Source organism: Vollenhovia emeryi, unplaced genomic scaffold, assembly GCF_000949405.1.
Source record: "Vollenhovia emeryi isolate VEMERY1.0 unplaced genomic scaffold, V.emery_V1.0 DF939371.1, whole genome shotgun sequence".
Lineage (NCBI taxonomy): Eukaryota > Metazoa > Arthropoda > Insecta > Hymenoptera > Formicidae > Vollenhovia > Vollenhovia emeryi.
The window spans coordinates 56,244-79,040 of NW_011966995.1; the positions used below are offsets into that span (position 1 = coordinate 56,244).

General features: G+C 38.6%; 1 long non-coding RNA gene across 1 annotated transcript in view; it reads right to left on the reverse strand.

Moving 5' to 3' along the window:
* Positions 1 to 9,758: 9,758 nt before the first annotated feature.
* The window catches only part of LOC105558175, a 16,722-nt gene continuing 3,683 nt past the window's right edge, over positions 9,759 to 22,797 (reverse strand). Inside the window, exon 2 of the long non-coding RNA XR_001008650.1 lies at positions 9,759 to 10,378. This is a non-coding gene — a long non-coding RNA (uncharacterized LOC105558175). The remainder of the gene's footprint in view (positions 10,379 to 22,797) is intronic.

Genomic DNA, 22,797 nt, shown 5'->3' on the forward strand with positions numbered 1-22,797 from the left:
ATCTTTATTGAAACATTAATTTTTTTTGTAAAAATATCTACGAAATAGTACCACAAATTATTACAATGTTCTCAAATCAAGCAATTATTGCAAGTAGTATTTCATGAAAATGTACGATTTTGTAAAAATTAGTACGAAACTTTACTAATTTTAAAATTTTGAGAGACAACAAAATCTTGAAGAACTAAAACATCTGCTTACTTGCAGAATATTACAAAAATTAACAAAGTGTTCCAATTCTAGCATTTCCATATTGATTTTTATAACACTTTTTAAATTTACATAGAATTTTTTAGATTTTTGCAGTTAATTTTTTTGTAGAATTTCGTAAAATTATTTTTGGCAGGGATCTCGTGCGGAAAGTCATTTATAGGTTTTCCCAGTAAGAAGTGATTCGGCGATCAATGTCGAAACGACGTCGAATCGACAAATTGACATCGATCGACGAGTCGTTTCTCGCTGGGTTTGCTTTCGCCTCTCGCAGATCAAATCTTGTACGTCCAAGCACGTCGAACTTGCAAACTCTCATTTCGTCGCGAGCTGCGATTTAGTCGATTGTCAGCCGTGACCTCGATATAAGGCCGCTCGACAAACAGCGTCTCGCAGATGACACCGGATCTCCTGTGAACGGCAGGGAAATGCACGCGGTGTGTTCTCCGCGATGGTTTCGTTATGTACGGCATGTCGCGTTAATGGTGTCGAGCTCGTCCTCTTAACTTCTCGATGCAATCTCGGCGTGTGGACCAATCAAGGACGGTGCAAAGAATTCGATGACAAAACGAGACAACTGTCAAATTACCTTGTTAAGAATGTTTAGCGCCTATTTTTGAAATGTTGAGAATTCAACAAAAATTTTATAGATTAGTCGCACATACAGGGACATCGAGAAGTATCGGACCCCTCTAATATTTTCAATTAGAATGCATTTTGGAGAAAATGTCCAGTAGTAAAGTTGTGAACCAATTAATTGGTTTAAAGAAAAAACATAATCGAGAAGTATCGGCCCCCCCCTAATATTTTCAGTAAGAATGTACCTAACCAATTAATTGGTCTCATTCCCAGATAGCACAAAGATGAACATAAGTTCATAGAGAATTCATTTAAAGAAAACATACAGAATTAGAAAAATGAATATCTGAAGAATTCTTGAAGAATTAGTCTCAATCAGTTCGTCTTGAAGTATTCTTCTGAAGTTCATTATAATGAATACTTCGCGATTCAGTACTGTGAATACTTTAAGAATTTATGAGGAATTATTTGTCATGCGCGAGTATCCGCTAACATCCGGACGTTCTTGTGCAGCGTGTTACCATGTGCAATATTTTGTGTGCGTAACGTTATGTGCAATTAATTTTGTGCAATAGTTCTATTGTATAAAAGAAAGAATCGAATGACGAGAACCGAAACGGAAGAATTATCCGATTGTCAACGAGCTTCGGTTGAGAGTATCTCACTGTTGAGTGAGAAATTATAATAATGGTGTAATGTTACTGCATATTAGATGTGTACATACATTGAGTAAATATTTTGTAATCCTCGTTGTACTAACACTATTCCTCTTGAATTCATAAAGTTTACATTTATTGAATTCGAGATGAATACTTTAAGAAGTTGTCAGGAAAACGATTTATGGTGCATGTAACTTCCTCTGTCACTCTCATTGTATTCTTCTATGAATTCCTAAAGAATTACAATTCAAAAAAAAGAAAACTTAAAGAATTTGTGAATTCAGTGTGCTATCTGGGTTGTTCTGCGCACAAAAGTAGTAAGGTTATGATTACCGAAAACTAAATAATATTCTACAAGATATTTTACATTTTGTGTTAAAAAATTGTTAACTTCAAACTTTTATATTATAATTCAAAAAGTACTTAACGAAATGATATTTTATTACAGTGTTTTGGAAAGCTCTCGAGATAAGCTATAAGAATGTGCAATAAAAAGTAGGGGGTTCCATTTTTAAATTTAAGTTGACCTTGAAATGACCCTGAGGGTCATAGTCAAGGTCAAAGTCAAAGCCGTCGTCTCACTCCCCGCTTGAAACCATACAACTTTGTTACTGGACATTTTCTCCAAAATGCATTCTGACTAAAAATATTAGGGGGTCCGATACTTTTCGATGACCCTGTATGTTCGGAGACTTATAAAAAAAAATCCGGAGTCGTTTCACGGAAACAGTCACAAGTGAAGAATTTTAATTTGCAACGAATTCACCACGAGCTTGTGAATAACGTGCGACCGCGTTGGTTCAAACATAATGTAACCATAGTATAATTGCAATAGTAGACCCACTCCGTCATTTGTTTGGTTTTGCGTTGATCCCTTCTGCGTATCCGTTATTTTTGTGGTCCAGCTAATGAGACCATTGTTGTATGTCTGATAGTGTAGCTTTGATAAATACGTACACACTCGCACACGCTGCTGGATTTGGACCAAAAACATGGCGGAATACCACGGGATCGGGATCGAAAAGATCGAAGGGCCGATAGAGAGTGAGCCTACTAGTTATACTGTGGTTCAAGTGGCTAAAACGGATGGAAAAATTAAAAGTATATTTCTTAATGTAAGAACTGTAGCTATGAATAAATGTAATAAGATTCTACGCAATCTTTATTGCCCAAACTATATGGGAAGAGCGTATGTTCGTCAAAGTCGAATTTCAGCTACTCTTTGTTACGATTGTACGTACAAAACATTCTTAAATTGAAACATTTTGTAAAAATCTGCACAATTCCTAGTAGCTAAAAGGATTACACTTTACAAGGATGTACCGGAGCTAACATTGGTAACACGCTGAAAATTTCATAATTGTTTCTATTTATTATCTGAATACGTGTGTAAAAGCTGAAACCGATTCTCTTATCGGTTCAAGAGTTATTTAACTTTTAACTTTGAGTTTCTATGGAATAGCAACATCCCAGATAGCACACATAGTTCTATGAATATTCTTTTGGAGTGCAAGTATTCTTAACTTCAGAATATTCCAATCGAATATTCTATAAATATATATAGATTATTACAATTAGAAATCGTATATTCATAACAAAGAAGAACGTTTTCAGAATATTCGTTGAGAATGTCTTTGGAATATTTGTTCAGAATAATTTTTTAATATTCATCGAGTTTATGTATTGCGCATTGTTTATTGTGTAATACACTTATCTTATGCAAAAGGCAGTGGAACTTGTGATCATACCATGTATAACCGACACGCTATACGAGATATCGTATTCGATAGATTATTCTATTCACATTTGAAAAACACTTATAGTAGTGTCAGTCGAATATTCTATGAACATAAGATAAATATATAAGAATGACCTGGAATGGGATATTCCAAATATTCTTGAAGAATATTCTTAAAATGTTCATAGGAGTGTCTTGTGCTATCTGGGATATTTCCACTTATAATCGAAATTATAAGGAAGCAACGTTGACGGTATTCTTTACTTGCGAGCGGATAAAATATTGAGAAACGTTTCTAAAAACAGTTTTTATCGATTCACCAACTCGTTATCGAGTTATTAACTGAAAACTCCGTGAATGGCTTTTACTATTCACTTGTAAAGCCAAGTGTCATATTAATCGGTATTATTGAGGACCTTTACACGATATGAGAACATATAGTGCGTATCATAGTATACATAACTAGTATATCCACTCCGTCTTGTGTTTGGTTTTGCCGCCGATCCCTTCTGCGCATCGCCATTTTGTAGGGCTAATCCTATAAATGAGACAATTGTTGTATGTGTGAAGTGCAGCTTTGATGAATCGCACACACACGCGCGCGCGCGCGCGCGCGCCGCTGGATTTAGCCTAGAGACCTGGAATACCACGTGAGTGAGACCGAAAAGATTAACACGTCAACAGAGAGTGAACCATAAATATATATACTGCGCATTTTGGCTGCAGAAGTGTACAAACTTTAGAAAAAGACACACTTTGGACCTTATTCTCTCTCTCTCTGTCATCAATATCTGGAGTGGGTCAAAAATTCAATATGGCTACTGTGCTTGACAGAGTGGACAGAGTTGTTGTTGACGACACGGCCTCCTCGGTCCCGTCGCCGCCGTCCGAACCTCCGTCGCTTGCTGGGGCACGCTCGCAAGACCACTGATGACCGCCGTCGTCGTCGCCGTAACGCTTATCCTTTAAGGGGATGCTGGAGTGATTCTGCACTTTTGCACCTTTCTAACCTAGAAACTATCAGTTCGCGGAAACACTTGTGTAATATACAAATTAAATGACTTACGTGTACAGATCGAAAGCAGCTCGCTATTCCGGCCAAATGAAAGAACAATATGGCATCACTGAAACTAAGTTTGTAAGTCTAATAAAAATAATAGTGAGCAACACACATACTACATGTACTGTATGTATGTGTTGCTCACTATTATTTCTTATTAGACTTACAAACTTAGTTTCAATGATGCCATATTGTTCTTTCATTTGGCCGGAATAGTAAGCTGCTTTCGATCTGTACATGTGAGCCCTTTAATTTGTATATTACACGAATGTTTCCGCGAACTGACAGTTTTTAGGTTAGAAAGGTGCAAAAGTGCAGAATCACTCCAGCATCCCCTTAAGCTCTATCATTCCCCTATTCTTCTGTTACCCCCACTACTTCACTAGACAAAGATGAGGTACGGCCCAACACCAGCTATCTCGTTCTAAAGTCTGTACATACATGTTTTCACACGGGTGAGGGTGAGGGTAGGGAACGCGCAGTCTATTCTTACTATGTCTATGGAGTGAACATACTAGTTAAACTACGATACATAGTTTTTATAATTCTCGAACGTATAAAATTTCATCAATTTCAAATTGAAGTAAACTTTTGTCTGGGACTGTATAGTCAGTGCATCCTTAAGGGGACGCTGGGGTGATTCTGCACGTTTTGCACGTTTTGCTCCTGGAATTGTCAATTCATGGAAACATTTGTGTAGTATACAAATTATGTGGCTTTTGTGTACACACCGACATTCCATCAATCGGGCTAAATCAGAGAACAACGTGGTATCATTAAAATTAAGTTAAGAAGCCTAATAAAAAGTTTATTCACTCGAATAAGTTATAGGAGTGAATTTAATGATACCACGCTGTTGGCGAAATGTCGGTTTGTACACAAAAGCCACATAATTTGTATACTACACAAATGTTTTCACGAATTGACAGTTCTAGGAGCAAAACGTGCAAAACGTGCGAAATCGCTCCAGCATCCCCTTAAGGGACCCGTGGAAAATTACGCTGTATTACCCAAAACTCTTTATCGTGCGTCTATACCGTTCTTCTTTTTATATTCAATCACTCCAGTTTCGAATTGGACTAGAATTCACCCAACGTTCATTAAAAGTCAATTCTACTTTCAATTTTGATACTCCGTTCTACTTCTCGACTTACGAGGTATATTTGTCTCACCGTTGCCCCCCGACTTGATTTAATTTGACCTGATCTGACCTGCGAGGCGCGGTAATAATAGCGTTAACGCTTCGCGGTGACGCTTATTTAGATTATTTTTAAAGCGACTTATCGGCAACGTGCGCGACGGACGAGCGACAAAGTGTTAGTTAACGCTTGTACCTTGTCGTGACAGATGCTCCGTAAATGCCCATTGTCCTTTGTCAATCGAGAAACCTGTCGCGCATTGTGCGTTCGCCGTTGCCGCTACTCTCAATTCTGAGAGACCGGCCGAGATTTTATCCACCAGACAAAACGCCGCACGAACACCTCGCTTCTTTCCCTCCTTCTTTTTTTTCTTTCTAACGGAAAATGAACAACAGAGGATGTATCGTGTTGTCGGCGACGGCGTCGAATGGGAGTCCGAGAACAACGACCGTTCGTTCGTAGAAATCGCTTTGCAATTCGCGCGAGTCTACTGTAACGGTTCGACGAACTCTGGAGATAATGTATAGAAAAATAATAAAGTGGAACACGTTTAGTAAGATAAATTATATTTCTCAAGCGTCTGTCAAATTGTCTAACATTTAACGAGTAATCGAGAATGTCAGAGGCAAGAAGATACATTATCTGACGAGATGGTTCCTCCGTCGAAAAGAACAAGCTGTGAACGTGTGATATTCGAGATAACAGAAAAGCAAAATCGTAGCGCGTGCGACGTTCGGTGAAGCTTTCCGTGGCGTCGAGTATCCTTTTGCCTCCGAGGTTCTTTTCCCACTGAAAATTACTCCTACATCCAGATATCGTTATTTGCAAAGAAAAAGTGCGGGCCTCGCGTCCACGGCTCGATCGTGAACGTGAATTTTCAGGAAGGGATGACGCAATCATTCCACTTTCAATATAAATGTCGCGATCGCGGCCGCGAAAATGTGAAATCGATGGAGAGTATTTTACAAATATATACGAGAAAAGACGCCGATCGCGAAAGGGGTTCATCGATAGGTCTCCTCCCTCTTCTGCGCGGTTTCTCCCGAGCTCGACGCACCGAACGGGACCGAAATCTTTGGCATTCGACCGACGATCATCACGACCCCGGCGCGCGGCCGTCCACGTCGGATGTCCGAGGGGATGAATGCGACACATTGACTTAAAAACTCTATTAAATACATACGATCGTAGCCTAGCATCGTCGGGTCTCTCCGTTACATTATCAGCTATAACCGCAAGTTAATCATATATTATTGGCAATAATGTTAATCAATAATATTATTCCTCTTAACATTAACGCGTATCAGAGTGTGTGTGTGTATATGAACACACGTAGATAGAATGGCCGCGGGATGTTTTTTAATAAACGAACTCAGGAACGCGCACTTAAACACTGAATGAGAACTACTCGTACTATCTTTTTACTACTATGCTACATATTGTACGTGGAAGTCTGACGACACCGTAACTACCCATTGTACGCATTGAATAAAGACTACCAGGAAGGAGCATGAAAACAGTGTGACGTAATGAAAGTGAACCGAGACTATCGCTGCGACAAGTCGAAGCGAGTTTTAGGACGTCATGTATAAGTTGGATTATTCTTTTCCGGAGGAATAATCTCATTTTCACCACTTTAAACAGTTGTAAAATAAACGTCCTGCTGAACGCGATGTTACAGTGACAACAACAATGTTTTGCTATATACACTTCCAACATGCTTAAAGTGTACCGCCAGACGTGTGACGTCACACTTGTAACGTTTATACGTCATAGAACTAACCCAATGCGTTTCCTCCATTATCCGCGATATATCTGAGCTTCCTTCTCCCCGGTGTTCTTTATTCAACGATTGTACGTAAGCGAAGACAAAGGCCCGAACACACAAAAAAACTTAAGACCTAAGGGAAATTACCGATAACTGTCGAGAACGTAAACGGCCATTTTGAAACTTAAGCAATGCTGAAAATTCCGATTGATTGAAATTCTTAAGTTTTAAGTTTTACTGCTTAAGTTTTTTTCGTGTGTTCGGGCCTTAAGGTCTTCACACACTTTCCGTAAAATGTAACGGTAAGGTTTCGACCAATCGCGTGGCTCGATTCACTTACGGACGGCAACGCCGTAAACAAATCGAGCCACGAGATTGGTCGAAATCTTACCGTTACGTTTTACGGAAAGTACGTGTGTGTGTGAAGGCCCGTAGCACCTCTCATTCGAATCTAAATACACGTTCTTATTAAAAAAGCTTATTAAAAAAAGAAAGTGTTGCGACCATTCTGTCCCGAGTGCACGTCTGCACGTACGCATCTATTATGTCTCGTCTTTCTGCGCGCGCACACGCGTGATCGTCCGATTAATAATAACATTACAACGTGTTAATGTGATTCTATGAACTTACAGTCGTAATAATAATGCGCGCTATGATATCCTCTTTTACATCTCGTGCATCTCGCATTTGCGCCCGTATCTTCGCTCTCTTCCCTTTCCCCTCTCGCTCGGCTTATCGTACACGCGACACACGCACACGCGCACGCATACGCACACGCACACAGTCGAGTATACTCAAATATATACTCTGTATATTTAATCGTTTATTGTTGTCGTCGTATTTCTCGTCTCTACAAACGCGGGATGCGCGTTTCTTGATTACAAAAGGAAGGAGGGTGTGATGGAAAGATTCGTAGTTGCGAGAGACGACCCAATCTTGCCGATCGACGAAATGCGGTTCACGATGACGGCGATACGGAGATTTTATTGTGGCCGCTCACGATAAGAAACTTTTCGAAACCATCGTAGTCGGAAACGTTCGCGCGATACCTCTGATGGAAGTATTTTGCTAAAAGTACTATGAAATCGGTGAAAAATGAAATGAAAGTTCTTAGAAAATTACTGAACGCGATCTCACAATGAGCCATAATTTTCCTCGTGAAATTCCACGTGATACTGCGAGATGTAATATACGTTAAAGAATTTAAATGAAATATCTTAGAACTTACAGAATTTAACAAAAATTGTGTTACTTCTTAACGAACTCAATTTTCGAAAACTTCCACTACTTTTTTACTGAAACGTTACCAAAATGATTTATTGGAAAAGATTTTCTAGCGAGCGAAATTTCATTATATTTTCAGTAAAATATTTCTACTAAGGACGCCGCGTAAAAATCATTCAAGATCCGACTCTTAAGGGGATCCTAAAGCCGCTGGCAAATTCGATCAGTGTCGATAAGATAGGAGACGAAATTAAAAACATCAATTATTGACATTTTTAATTCCAAGTTCAAAGTTTTTTAATTCGGTCCGAGAAATTTATTCTTGTATCAAGCAAATATTGTCAAGTGTACCAAAAGTTAGTAAAATTTTTAACTATTTTTCGTTTTTGATATGAAGTCGACCAGCATAGTCTAGATTTTGCTACGTACTTCAATTCCGTAAAAGAGTTTTGCATTTCTATAAAGCCAATTAAAAGATTACTTCTGACAAAGAATGTCGATAAAACAGACGGCTTTAGGATCTCCTTAAGACGTCTACGATGCTAGAACTTGGTTCACGTTCTAGTTCCGTGAAATGTTTAGCCAATCAATTTGCAGCTATTCCATAAAAGCTGCAAATTGATTGGCTACACATTTCTCGAAACTCGAAAGACCAAGTTCTAGCATCGTGGACACAGGCCTTTAGAAATTAATTGCACGGTTGTCACAAAAAGCTATCTAGTCCTAGGGTTTAATTTGCGGGATGGATTCGTCAATTGGCGAACGAAGCCCCGTCGACATTTCCGTATGCCGTTCGTCGCGGGTCTCTTTAGGCGCGTAATAACACGTGGCGAGGAGAGCCAATGCGGCGTGACGGACAGCGTGACGAAGACGGTGCGAAGAAGCGCTTCGAGACGAGGCGAATTTTCGTTCCAGACCGCGACACGTTCCCCCGTGAAAGTAAATCGGGATTCCCCGGCGCGGCGCCGCGCGCAATTTTCGAATTGATTAACAAGAATACGTAAGGCTGGCCGTTATTTCACGCGAGAGTTCACGAAGTATTCGCGTGGAAACTCATCGGAGTAATTCTTCCTCGAAATTTCTTCCGGAAGTCAGTTAACGATAAAATTGATAAAGTTATCGCACGGCGTACTGATAAGTTTATCGATTTAATCGTTGCATTTAATTGTTGCACAAAGTGTTCGATAATTTTTTTAAGGAAAATAAAAAGATATAAATTGTGAAATGAGAGCCGACTAACACGCAGTGACTCACCCCATTGCGGCGAACCTGAAAAATCACGCCGGTTGACCCTGTTCTGAAAGGAACAAAAGGGGATAGACTTGCTTTAATACCGTTAAGGGCGGATACAAAAAGATGAATTATATCGTTACAATCTATGTACATACAACAGATCTGGAGTTCATTTTTTTTCTCTTTTCTTTAAAGGTACAAGATATATAATGTAAAGACTAATCTTTCGCAGTTTTTCCCTTCGTGTACTTGTATGTGTATGCATTTGTGGATGTGTATGTCGCATGTATATAGACTCAAAGATTCCGAAGACCGTAAAATCATACGCAGAATATTACTTCCGTTCACATATGATGCAAGGGATCGTCCGTGCCAATATAAAACGAGCAGACCTAGGAGGGAGGGGGTGGGACACGCGCGCGAAAATCGCGTGTGCGAGAGGGAACGCGAGGGGTGATGCAGCGAGTCGCGAGTGCGAAGGGACTGTTCGGTCGAGGAGATGAGAGAGGGTGATCGCGGTTGATATATCGCGCGTAAATCGGGGTTACTGGACGATACAGCAGCAGGGGTTACTCGCGAGGGTCGTGGTAGCCGCGATGCTGCCCCGCTGCCGTTGCTGCCGCGTCTGCCTGTACCGCTGGTGATGGTGGTGGCTCGTCACCCTCGCGCACCTGGGCTATTGGTTCTCCAGCGAGTAGTGGCGCGATCGCTTCCAGAAGCCCTTGAAGAAACCTTTCTTCTTGGGCGCGTCGCCGCCATCCGCGCACCCTGCAAGCAGAAAAGTCCCGTCCGGGACGTGAAGATTTACAGCTAGTTCCTCCGCAGCGGCGGCGGCATCGCAATTCGTGCGGCCGCGAGCGCCCGTAGGTGTCATACTCGTGATTTATGAAACTCGCGGACGTCGCAGCTGCCACATTTGCCACACTTTTCCTTCTTTAAGTGATATATAGTATTAGAGATGTGCGCGTTTATGTAGTCACTCGGTGATTTATATAAAGTCATTCGCCATGCGACGGCATTTCTACACAAACGAAGAGAGAGGGTGATTCTGCACGGAAGAGTATAATTCTTTCTTTCACAAGAGACTGCATTCTCGAGAGTACTAATTTTGAAAATCAGGAGTATGAATAATACCAAGTTTAGACAAATTCCAGCAAATTCATATCCCATGAATCATCAAAATATGCATAGATATAAAAAGATACGGCAATATCTTATATCGCTTTATTAATGGAGATGTGCTTTTTATTTATGCGTATAATTGCTATTAAAATGAATTTCGTGACGTAAGACTTGAGCACGATTGCGCTATTAATGTTTCAACGTTCGGTGTATTTTTTTTAAATAAAATTTTGCCCGAAAGAAATTTACGCTTAAATTTTGTTTACTAAGAATTACCCCTTTACCTATTGCTCTATACGTGCACAAGTACATATGTACTTAAATACGTAATCTAGAGATATAAAATTTATCTTCCTAAAAATAAAACAAATTTATTGATTAAGGAAGGAAGCGTCTCGACTTGGTAAATAAATTGTTATTCGATAAGGAGTTCATTTATCAATCGACGCGTGTACGTATCGAGTTTTATCTGATGAGTTTTAGCTTCGAAATCGAATATTTACGGAGAGCATTCTTATCTATATTGCTGAGATTTTACAATGGATCAATTGTCCATTTAAGATCCTTTGGAAATTTTCTGACTTATCGCGTACTACACGCGCTGCCCTTGGGAAAATTTACCTTAGAAAACCTTAAAGTTTTACTTTACAAAAATAGAAATAGGAAAAGTAAATTTGGACACTTTACACTTTTATTTAACCCTTTCAGTCACGAATTTTTCTAGCCATCGGTTTATCATAAAACTTGGTTTACAGAGGTTTTTGGGGTCGCTGATTACGAATCCGGTGTCAGAGTTTCAAAATTCAAAATGGCGGATCCAATATGGCCTACAAACATTTTGAAAACTTGTCGTTTTTTCTAAAAATGTGTATCTAAGTGTTTTTGGGGTTGCTGATTACGAATCCAGTGTCAGATTTTCAAAATTCAAAATGAGAAGACACCAGCTTCTCTCGGATAGAGTCGTTGGATTCTACCCGTGACAGGCACCGAAGTAGCCGAAATCGGAGGTGACGAGAGCGAGTATGGATTCATCGCTCGATTCGTTTCCGAGCGATCGCACCTCGCGAGCCGCGGGTCACACAGTCGACGTTCGCTCGAAAGTGCATTACCGCGGTGCATTGCGGTTTCGTTACCGTTGCCGGATCCGTTGGGAACACTGTTTTACACGGCTGACAATCAATTTGTCGACGTGTTAAGCATCGGACGAAGGCCGTAAAACGTTACACTGTCTTTCGACACATCGCAACGATATGATCGCGACTTTGAGTAACATGTTCTTGTTATTTATTAAGTTTTTAATTAATTTTTAGTAGAAACTAAAACTTTATTAATAAAATTCAAAGGCTCTAATGTGAAAACAGGAGTACAAAGTAATAAAGGAGTAAGAGCCATTTAGTATCTAAATAATTTGAATTTTTTTAAGTCTATTGCAAAAAATAATACCAGGAGTTGAACCTGGACCAAAATATTATTGTTTGTAACAAAACAATCGGTCGGCATTTCTCTATGACAACCCTCGCTGCATCTTTGAAGATCGGTCGAGGAGTAAAGCGGTCGAATCGCTGTATCTGAGAATCGATGCGCGTACCTGAAATCACCGAGTCTGTTCATTAACTAAGAGACAAAGGACCCCGCGGGGCAACCTATTTCGGCCTTCCGTTTCTACCAGACGTAAAAAATCTGTAAATGTGACGAGACGTCGAGTCGGACTCAACCCATCTTGTCTCCTCGTAGTTGATCACAAACGCTACTTTGATCTTTCGAAATCGATCCGCGTTCTAATTAAATACATTGTAATAGATATTCCGAATTCTGCTTTGTATAATAAAGCGTTTAATTACTTCTCTGCGGGGAGCTGCGTCAATGCTTTCCAATCTGACGGATTTACTCAAGAGACGCCGTGACGTAAAGCGGGACAAAGGCGTGATTCAAAATGACATCGGGTATAAATTGTCATCGCTGTCACAAACGTCGCGAGACATACCGACTTTTATACAATTCTCATACGTTCGTCGATAGAACTTTTTTCCTTAGAAATCGATCGAGACTTACGGTAATAGGAAACTATTTATCGCATTGCATTTTTAATAATAAGATAGCTCACGAAAAATAACTTTTTTCCCAAGCCTAAGTAGTAATCATTTCCGATTGAATCTTTGACACACGATTTCGGCTTCCTAGATTATATCGCGGTAGGTTTTAAAAATTTGAGATTGAAATTGTAAGAAAAGACCATTTTTTGGTACTATGATCAAACCTTCCAATACGGCAACAATACGTGACAGGTTGAAAAATGTTTTATTCGTTCAAAAGAATATTGTTGGAACTTTTGATGCTTGAAAGGAAAATTTGTTTAGAAGATTTATAAAATTTTCACGCAATATATTGGATTTATTATTATAACATATGAAGGAAAAAATTGTGAATTAAACCATGTAAGATAATATCTGTATTTTTCAATTATTCAAACTCGAAGAATTTTGAAACTGTTAAAATCATTAAACCATTTTTAATAAATTATTACGAATTAAATATTAAAACTAACTAGTTCAAAACAATTACGTTAATATAACGGAAGCTCTAAAATTAAAATTGAAAACCGCATATTTTGCAATTCATGGATGAGAGAGAGAGGGGGGGGGGCTACTATTAAAATTTACTTTCAATTTCTGTTAACGAAACGTGCTGAAACGGAAGCATCCTTCTCGCGATGCGCACGAGCACGCGGTCACTCGATCGCGATTTCCCTTAATTGCGGTTATCGCTTGAAGGCGCCGCGTAACTTGATATCGTGTACACGTCTGGCTTGCAATTAGCGTATTTCAGCCACGTTTTCAAGCGATCGGAGCTATACGCTGAGTTGCGCGCGCGCGAGAGAGAGATAGAGAGAAAAAGAGAGAGTGAGAGAGGGAGAGAGAGCCGCATAACAATGGCCGGCTTTTCCGGTCGGGCGCCGGATCTGGAGGAATGACAGCGTCGTGATTAATACGACGACTCATACCGCGGCGTCGCGACACCGTTCCACTTGCGCATGAACCAACCTTTCGTAAACCTGTATGGAATTTTCTTAACGCCTGAATCATTCCCACGTGGGTTTGTCACCGACGTTTTTAAAACGGAAACAGTGCTCGCCGCGACGCTCATCAAGAACACATCGTTTACTACGTCTCTATCGCAATGAATTGTTGAATGATTAATATTAAGAATTGAGCAATTCATTACAAAATTTTGTATACTACATTATTTTCGTAGAATTTCACATTGCTCATTATATTTTTGCTAGAAAGTCGAGGAACATATAATATGTGCATGTGTGTCCTAATTAAAAAAAAATGATAAAATTAAATAATTTTTAATAACAGTATATTGTGTTATAGCAAATTCGATTACTTGCACTAGTCCGCACTGAGTGCACACTACAGCCTGTTTATAGTCAATTTTTATATTTGACTCTTAAAGACACGTTCAAATAGTATTTAGCCAAAATTCATTGGCATAGATGCTATACAGATAATTTTACTGGTTACGAAATATTTCAATATAAGGAGATCCTAAAACCGCTGGCGAACTCGATCCGTGTCGATAAGATAGGAGACGGAATTAAAAGCGTCTTAATATTAACAATATTAATAATATTAATAATATTAATAATAATAAAAAAAAAATTATCGACATTTTTAATTCCAAGTTCTACTTTACATGTCACGATGTTCACGATGCTACTATAGAATTCGGTCCGAGAAATTTACAATCAATCAATTTGCAACTTTTACGAAAAAGCGGCAATTTTATTAGCTACACGTTGCTCAGATCGAGACTTTGGATCGAATTCTTTACTGACAATCTGACAGATGTTAGGCAGCGACCTCTCTCGAAAAAGCTTGCAACTATTTCTACCCGCCATACTGCTCTTTTTCTCTTCTTCTGGTCTTGCGTTTATTAGAAGTAATCTTTTTTTCTAGGCTATTAATCTGAGCTCTAATTGCACGATATTGTTCTAATATGTTTAATTGTCTCTAGAGTATGCTGGTCTCACTTTTTATATATTTATTGCAGAATTATTGTATCAAGCAAATATTGTCGTCAAGTGTACCAAAAATTAGTAACAATTTTAATTTTTTTTGTTTTTGATATAAAGTCGACCAGCATAGCCTAGATTTTGATGCATACTTTAATTTCGTAAAAGAGTTTTGCATTTCTATAAAGCCAATTAAAAGATTACTTCTAACAAAGAATGTCGATAAAACAGACGGCTTTAGGGTCCCCTTAATGTGCACTTAGTGCGCACTAGTGCAAGCAACCGAATTCACTATTAAATATGAAAAGGTACGTTTATTTGTAACCCTTTACGTGTTTGTACAATTCAATAATCAAAAGATGTAACTTTAATGAAATAAAAGTTTTATTTGTTCCCATATAACTTAAGGAATAGTGTTCTTATTTAACATATAAATTATTTCTACATTAACGCAACTCATTTATTGTTAAGTAACAGCAAAAGTAGCGACAACGTAATGATAATGTTATTTCTAAATTCTCCGGTTTTGTTCTGAAGCTACATAGCTTTACAGTCAGAAAGAATAAGAGGGATTTTCTGATTTTGTATACGGTACATCAGTTTTTGCTCGAAAAGCTCAAATTATAACACAGAATAAATAAGTAAGACAATTTTGGAGCAGATTGGCAATGCAATATTAATTTGCGAGTTGTAAATTCCCCTCCTTTCCCTCCGTATTTCGATACATCGCCGAAATGACGTTGAATTGACGTGAATCATCGACCCGCGGTTACACAAATCAACTAAAAGGCAAGAATCAAACATTACGGACCCGCGTCCGACAGCTTGTCGCTAAGTGGAAAGCACCCGGAGAAATGCGACTCAACGATGAGTTCCGATGTAAATCGCTTGGGACACCGTGTGCTGATTACAGTTACACACTCATGGTCGACGGCATGCCCGAGATCGCGCGTACAACTCGTTCGGCTTCTCTCGAGGACGTCGCGTACGTCTTCGATCGGCCGTGACTTTGAATGACCGCGATAGCGTGTCAAGGTAACGTCCGCGCGTAGATCTAGACGTCCGCGAGCAGATTCCGATAACCTTGGCGATACCTTGGCGATACAGGAATAATTTTTTTCGTAAAAATAGTTGGCCAATGAAAATTATAGTAAAACGTTTAAACCGAACGTCACGTCGTGGTTATTTGTTCCCGAATTATTAACGAACAACGGAGCGATGCGGTAAAAGTTACGCCCGTATCGGACTACGGGTTGAGATTGAGATCAGACTGAAATTTGACCAACTGGAATAAAAGCCACTAAACTGTAAATTAATGAACTTTATTCTGACTGGTCAAATTTCAATCTAATCTCAATCTCAATCCGTAGTCTGACACGGGCTTTAGGAGAACGCATCGATTGAAATTAACTAGCATCGTGTATTATTATTAATTTCATAGGTTATGTAAAACTTAATTTTTAATTTATAATTTTCCTAAAATATATTTCCATTCTGTAAATGAGACACACATATTTCTATATCAAAATTTCACGTTTCACCGTGTATCCAAAAATAATCCGAGATAAAAGCCGTCGCAGCTCGAATCTCTTTTTTCATTGTTTTTCTATGCGAATATATTACTCAATTGTGTTGCTAAAATTGTTAAAATTACGCGACATCCAACGTTGGTTAATCGTGTGGATCGATCGATGCACACTTGAGCATCTCACACAATAGATCTGACACGTACAGAAATACTTGCGTGGAACAAAATCATTCCAAATAATAAATACGATAAATAAAGATAAAATAATATTTCGAAAATAATTTCGGGACAAAAAGTATTGCAGAGGTTTTGTTTCGCGCCTCATGTTCTCCTCGAGTTACTCATCACTAACATATTTTTTTCATATCCTTATCTAATAACTTCAATTAAATTCTAATTAACCGGCAATTAAATTATTAAACAATACTTGTGCCTCTCTTTCGTATTAATACAAATATAATTATGAATATTTTGTCGTTCAACATATTGAAAAAAATACATAGATTAGGGATAACGAATTGTATAGATAGAAATTTTGCTTTAACCCCGCAATCGTTGATTAATCGCCGATTAAGTTAGCTGGAGTTTTATCGTTGTTGTTCTAAAGGAGCTTTAGGTTCTCCATTCGTGATGAAACGTCATCCGAACTAATATACCGATATGTGTGGACTATAGACTGCACAGAAAAAACTGTACAATTGTGTCTTTTTTTGCGAAATGTTACTCGCTCCGTGACAACGAATCAATACTTTCCCAGCTGTGGCAGCGATTAGTAGACAGACATGTTATGGGGGTCGCTTTCTACGTGCACTCATGCGCGCGCTTTACATTTCGCGCACGCATTCACCGCATAATTGACGAGGCACGTTGATTTTTCAACGCGTTCACATGCGAGCGCCATTTAATTTTGCAAACGCGACGGAATCTCCACGGTAATTGTACGTGTAGACTTGTAGACTGCAGACGAACACAATCGTACAATTACGTATCGCACCACTTGTTTAATCTCTGATAAAACGTTTTCCAAGAATTTTCTAGCTTTTTATCGCAAAAATAGAATATTTTAGATGCAAAAGAAAAGTAAATTGAATTATTATCAGATTTTCACAGTTCTTTTTCTATCGGAAGACAATTATGAAGAAAAACTGTTAAATTATTCGCGTCAGACATTAAAAAAGTATTGAAAAGAAGTAAAAGGACTTTCGTAAATATTTTATATTGTATGAAATTGTCATTTTTATGTCTCCAAGAAATATAATAAAAACATAGTATATGTTATAAATAATAAAAGAATGTCAATATTGAAGAGAAATTAACTAAAACTTACCAACATTTATCAATCAAAATTTATATAACCCTCTAGTACTCGCAAAAATAAAATAGAAACTTGAAACGGGCAATTTCAATCAAAATTCCATCAGAATTTTCAAATTTTTAAAATTAATTTTCGTAGTAGACAGAAATTTGCCGGGAGTTTTAGGGCAATTAGCCTGATATTTTATTTATAACCCGTTTAACGTAGCCGCACGTCCAATCTTGAATTTGAAAGTTTCTATGAAAATTCTGTCTCGAATTGATAGGCACCTAATATCGCCCAGAACGTAATATCTCCACTCGTGATATCTCGTGAACAAAGTGCCGATATCAATCGGGAATACGTAGAATTAATAGCGAAACATGTATAAGAGGACACATTGTAGTTACAACGTTATAGAAATAACGTCTGACTCAGGAGACGCATTAATTTGAATACTGAATTTGTTCATTTCTTAGAATTTACTCATTCTTGGCATTGCCCAGAGCTAATGACGCGGACGGGACAAGTCCCTAAATACTAATCAAACGAAAATGCTGAAAAACTTGGAAACTTAAAGATTTACGTACTTTGTATCCGCCATTTTGGGTCGGCCATTTTAAATTTTGAAAATCTGACATCGGATTCATAATGAGTGACTTCGAAAACCCCTTTGTACAAAGTTTTCAAGAGATAACCTTAAAAAACTTGGTCAATAATGAATTTTTACAAAAAAATTGCTTATATTTATTTATTTATAAAACTTTTACAATAAGTATTCAAGACCACTCAACATTTTTTATGTTCGTTTATTGTTACGATACCCAAAAAATGCAAAAAAACCCGACCGAAATGCGTTAACTAGAAATTAAATGGGCAAAAAGTAAAGAAATTGAGGTGGCTGAAGTGATTCTGCACTTTCGCACCTTTTGCACTTAAAACTGTCTGTACTAAAACTACATGTACTGTATGTATGTGTTGCTCACTATTATTTCTTATTAGACTTACAAACTTAGTTTCGGTGATGCCATATTGTTCTTTCATTTGGCCGGAATAGCGAGCTGCTTTCGATCTGTACACGTAAGCCATTTAATTTGAATATTACACAAATGTTTCCGCGAACTGACAGTTTTTAGGTTAGAAAGGTGCAAAAGTGCAGAATCACTCCAGCATCCCCTTAAGTGAGAACGATTTGAATTTTGGTAGGCGATATTAGATGTCTTTGCCCTAATCAGACAGTTATGTTTAACGCTCAATCAGAGGAATGAAAACGTTTCTTCGACCTTACGATAGATTGCTTCAATATTTCGGAAGTTGAGATGGAACGTCAGCATTCTGTCTTTTGAGCTTCACTCGCCTTACAATCGAAAAGAAGATAAAACGGCACTTCCCATAATCAGGGGATCATAATCCTTCGCGATCGAGACTTAATGCAGCACTGTTGGGAAATTTATTTGTTAAAAAATATACCGGTTGAAATTTCTCGCGTGTTAATTTACATTGTGTTAACTCGAATGTTAAAACACCTGAAGAGCGTAAAAATGATACAATGTGCATTTGCCAATTTTAAATTTTAATGGACAGAATTTATCAGTTACAATTTATAAAAGAAACTGTTGATTTTATTCTGTAATATAAAAGTTGAGTTATCACATCTGCAAAATGTAAAAATTTTAAATTACTTCGAGGTTTGCATGTATGTCGTGATATAAAATATTACCGCGGTATTAGCGTCGCCGTTTAACGCATTCATATTCACGTTAAATTAACACGAAATTTTGTGCGTGCCGCTCGGAACATGTGATATTTGATAAATTTACCATAAATTTCTGAATTTATCGAATTTATGATTTTCCTTAAATTTTTCCCAAGTATCCCGGAAGCTGAACTAGGGATTGACCCGCGATCGAGGTCGCGAAGGGTCATGTCGAGAGACAGAGAGAGAACGAGAGGAGAGAGTAATGGAGAGTGACGTGTTGTGGAGCGGCGGGCCAATGAACGGCCGAGGGAGGGAAGGAAGGAAGGAAGATGGGGCCCTGCCGTGGAGGAGAGCCGGTGCGTGCGGATCAATACCGATAGTGTATATCTATACTATCTATAGGACGCGGAGACGCAGGCTCTTGGGTGTGTCCGATCTCCCGCGCGCAGCATCCCGAGTGTGTGCCATGCGTGCCACTCTCCCTGTCCCGCCGACTTTTCCGGGCCCGTTCCTTTGCGCGTGGTCGATTCCTTCGAAAGGACATCGAACCCCAGCGTCCGTTTAAACCCCAACGTAAAGCTCACCCGCGAGGAAGCCTCCGCTTCACCCACTCACGAAGTCGTTCTCGCGTAGCCGTCAGCTGATGGAGCGGCGGACGCCGCTCCTGTGCGTGAAACGTTTGGTCCTCTCTGAGATTACGTTTCGGAAAATTGCGGGACTCGTGGCGTTAAACATAATGCCTGACGAAAGAAAGTAGTTCTCGACATCTCATTGAATCGTTCGTTAATAACAAACTTCTAAAGAGCGCTGCGAAATTCACGGTATCGATTTCTTATCATTTCTCACTCACGTAATGTGGTAGTAGAGGAAAGTCCTTTATAGTATGCGATAGGTTCCTAATATGAGACAGCAGTTTCTTCAATCGCAAATCTTTTTTCGCAACGATTACACGGTCTAACGATGAATTTTCCACTAAACGGATTTCGCTCCAATTCGGGCAATAAATTCATGATGGAATCAACCGATGACGCCTATTAATTTCGCGGAATTAGAACTTGGACCAGGTACTAGCATCATGGACACAGGCCTTAATTCGCCTGAATAGATGCAGAGTTTCTAAATTTCTAAACAGTTGCTGTTCTTTTCATCGGTGCTGTCGATACGTTATTGGCCGAATGAGATGTATTTACAGAATAATTACGGTAGAAAGAAAGATACGCGTTATACATATAATATAAAAAAAATAATAAAGTACTTAGTTTGTAAAAATATTCAGGTTAGTTGGTGCCATTTGATGATATCATTATTTTTGTAGAGAAGATACTTTGGAGGGGGGAGAAGATAAAAATTTTGTTTAAATAAAAGATATCCAAATAACTAAATTGTGTACTTCTTGATTGGATGACGCTTATACTTGGCGTCTTTTTTCAACCTTTTTTTTAAAAAGGTTATTAATCTGACGGAAACCCCGGTATCCTGTATTGGGGTCCTATCTCATAATAGGGGACTCTCATCTAATGATAAAACGGAATCCCGGACGTCAACTGTAAAGATAGAGGTGTCCAGGGATAACCGAATAAAATCAGAAACGGTCGGAGCTGGGTTTACGCTGGGTTATTAAAGAGTGCATCGTAGTACGCTTCTTTCTAATAATAAATTGCTCGTTAGCGGATTTAGAGCAACGGAATAATGTCACGGACTAATCGTTCTTGGATGGCGGATAAAAATAAGAGTGTTCCAGAAAATTCAGACTCGCGTCTTCTTAAAAATTATTTCTTACAAAGCATTTTCGACGACTGGTTTTTGAACGCCTCGGGATTTTAATAATACAATGTTTTACGATGCCAGGGGGTCCTTGTATGTGGACCTAAACGTTATATAGAATGACTTGCTATTATTGGACGCGACCCAAGCCGGTCAAGCTATTAATATTTTCTTACTTGAAAATCCTCCCGTTCGCGCGCACCGTCCGAGAGTAACGGACGGAAAAATTGAATTTGGGAAAATCTTGAAATCTCCAGAAAGTGTCGAGCTTCAAGCGAATTAAAAATTGACCCGTGCGAATGAAGAAGCTCCGCGAATTTTATGAAGCGACCTAAGCTATCGTATTTATTGATGGCTTGATGGAGGAGACGTCAAGTGTAAAAGAAATGATTTTTTTATTGTTAAAATGTGTAAATATTCTGTAAAATATTCAGAAACATGGATGCGATTTTTCAATCATTTCAGCGACTTCCGCATTTATTTCCGCCTACGAGTAAAAGGCAGAAAAGAAAAGATGGTTTTTAGTTATCAAGTCGTAAGTATTGTTAAATATATTATAATAATATAAGTATATAAAAGTATGAGATTTTCGTACAGAAATGTAGTTCTCTCATTTCAAGTCTTGTTACAAATTCAAAATTAAATATTAACTAACTTAACTTCCTTTAAGCGTAACGTATAATATATAATAAATTAAATATAATATTTGAATTAATTTCAACATTGCATCACGCTACATCGCTCTATTTTTAATAATTCGAGAACTGCGTTTAAGTTTTCAAGCATTCGAGCGTCACTCGCGCGCTTTAAATATTCTCGGAATTAATTCTCGCATTGTTACAAAGTTATCGGCGCCTTTTTACAATTGATCCAAGTCGCAAACGATATCGTTCACGATACGTTGACGCAGCGGGAGCGATCACGCGCTCACAAGAATGCCTCGATGGGGACCGGTGTAACTTTATGCACATTAAAAAGCGGGCCTTCCTACTCGGTAAGCACATGTTTCCGAAAATAACTGGCGAATATTAATAGACGCGTTAGATCAACGGCGGAGGAGACGGAGAAGCGTGCGCGTGGAGAGAGCCGCGATATTTTGGAGCGCACCATGATCCTATAGCTATTCCACGCCGCGATGCGCACTAAATTCGGTTACGGACGGAATATAAAGGGGATTGTACGATTATATCGACGAAACGGGAGAACTTCCTCGATTTTTTTCCCTGCAGGGCAACCCGGGGCGATTAGGGACAACCGCGAAATGCACTTTGTATATATTTACAGAAAATAATAAAACTCGAAAAGGAACCATTTCTTTGTAATATTTTTGTCGTAAAATTTCGGATTTCGGCATGTTTTATTACGTAATCATTTTGAAAAATTTAAGACTAAAGATCGATTTACCTCACGCTGCAGTTATTGTATCATTCAAAGTGAAATGTTTCGTTACATCTCCTTTTAATCCCCTTAAGGGGATGCAGTAGTGATTCTGCACTTTTGCACCTTTCTAACCTAGAAACTATCAGTTCGCAGAAACATTTGTGTAATATACAAATTAAAGGGCTCACGTGTACAGATCGAAAGCAGCTTACTATTCCGGCCAAATGAAAGAACAATATGGCATCATTGAAACTAAGTTTGTAAGTCTAATAAGAAATAATAGTGAGCAACACATACATACAGTACATGTAGTATGTGTGTTGCTCACTATTATTTCTTATTAGACTTACAAACTTAGTTTCAATGATGCCATATTGTTCTT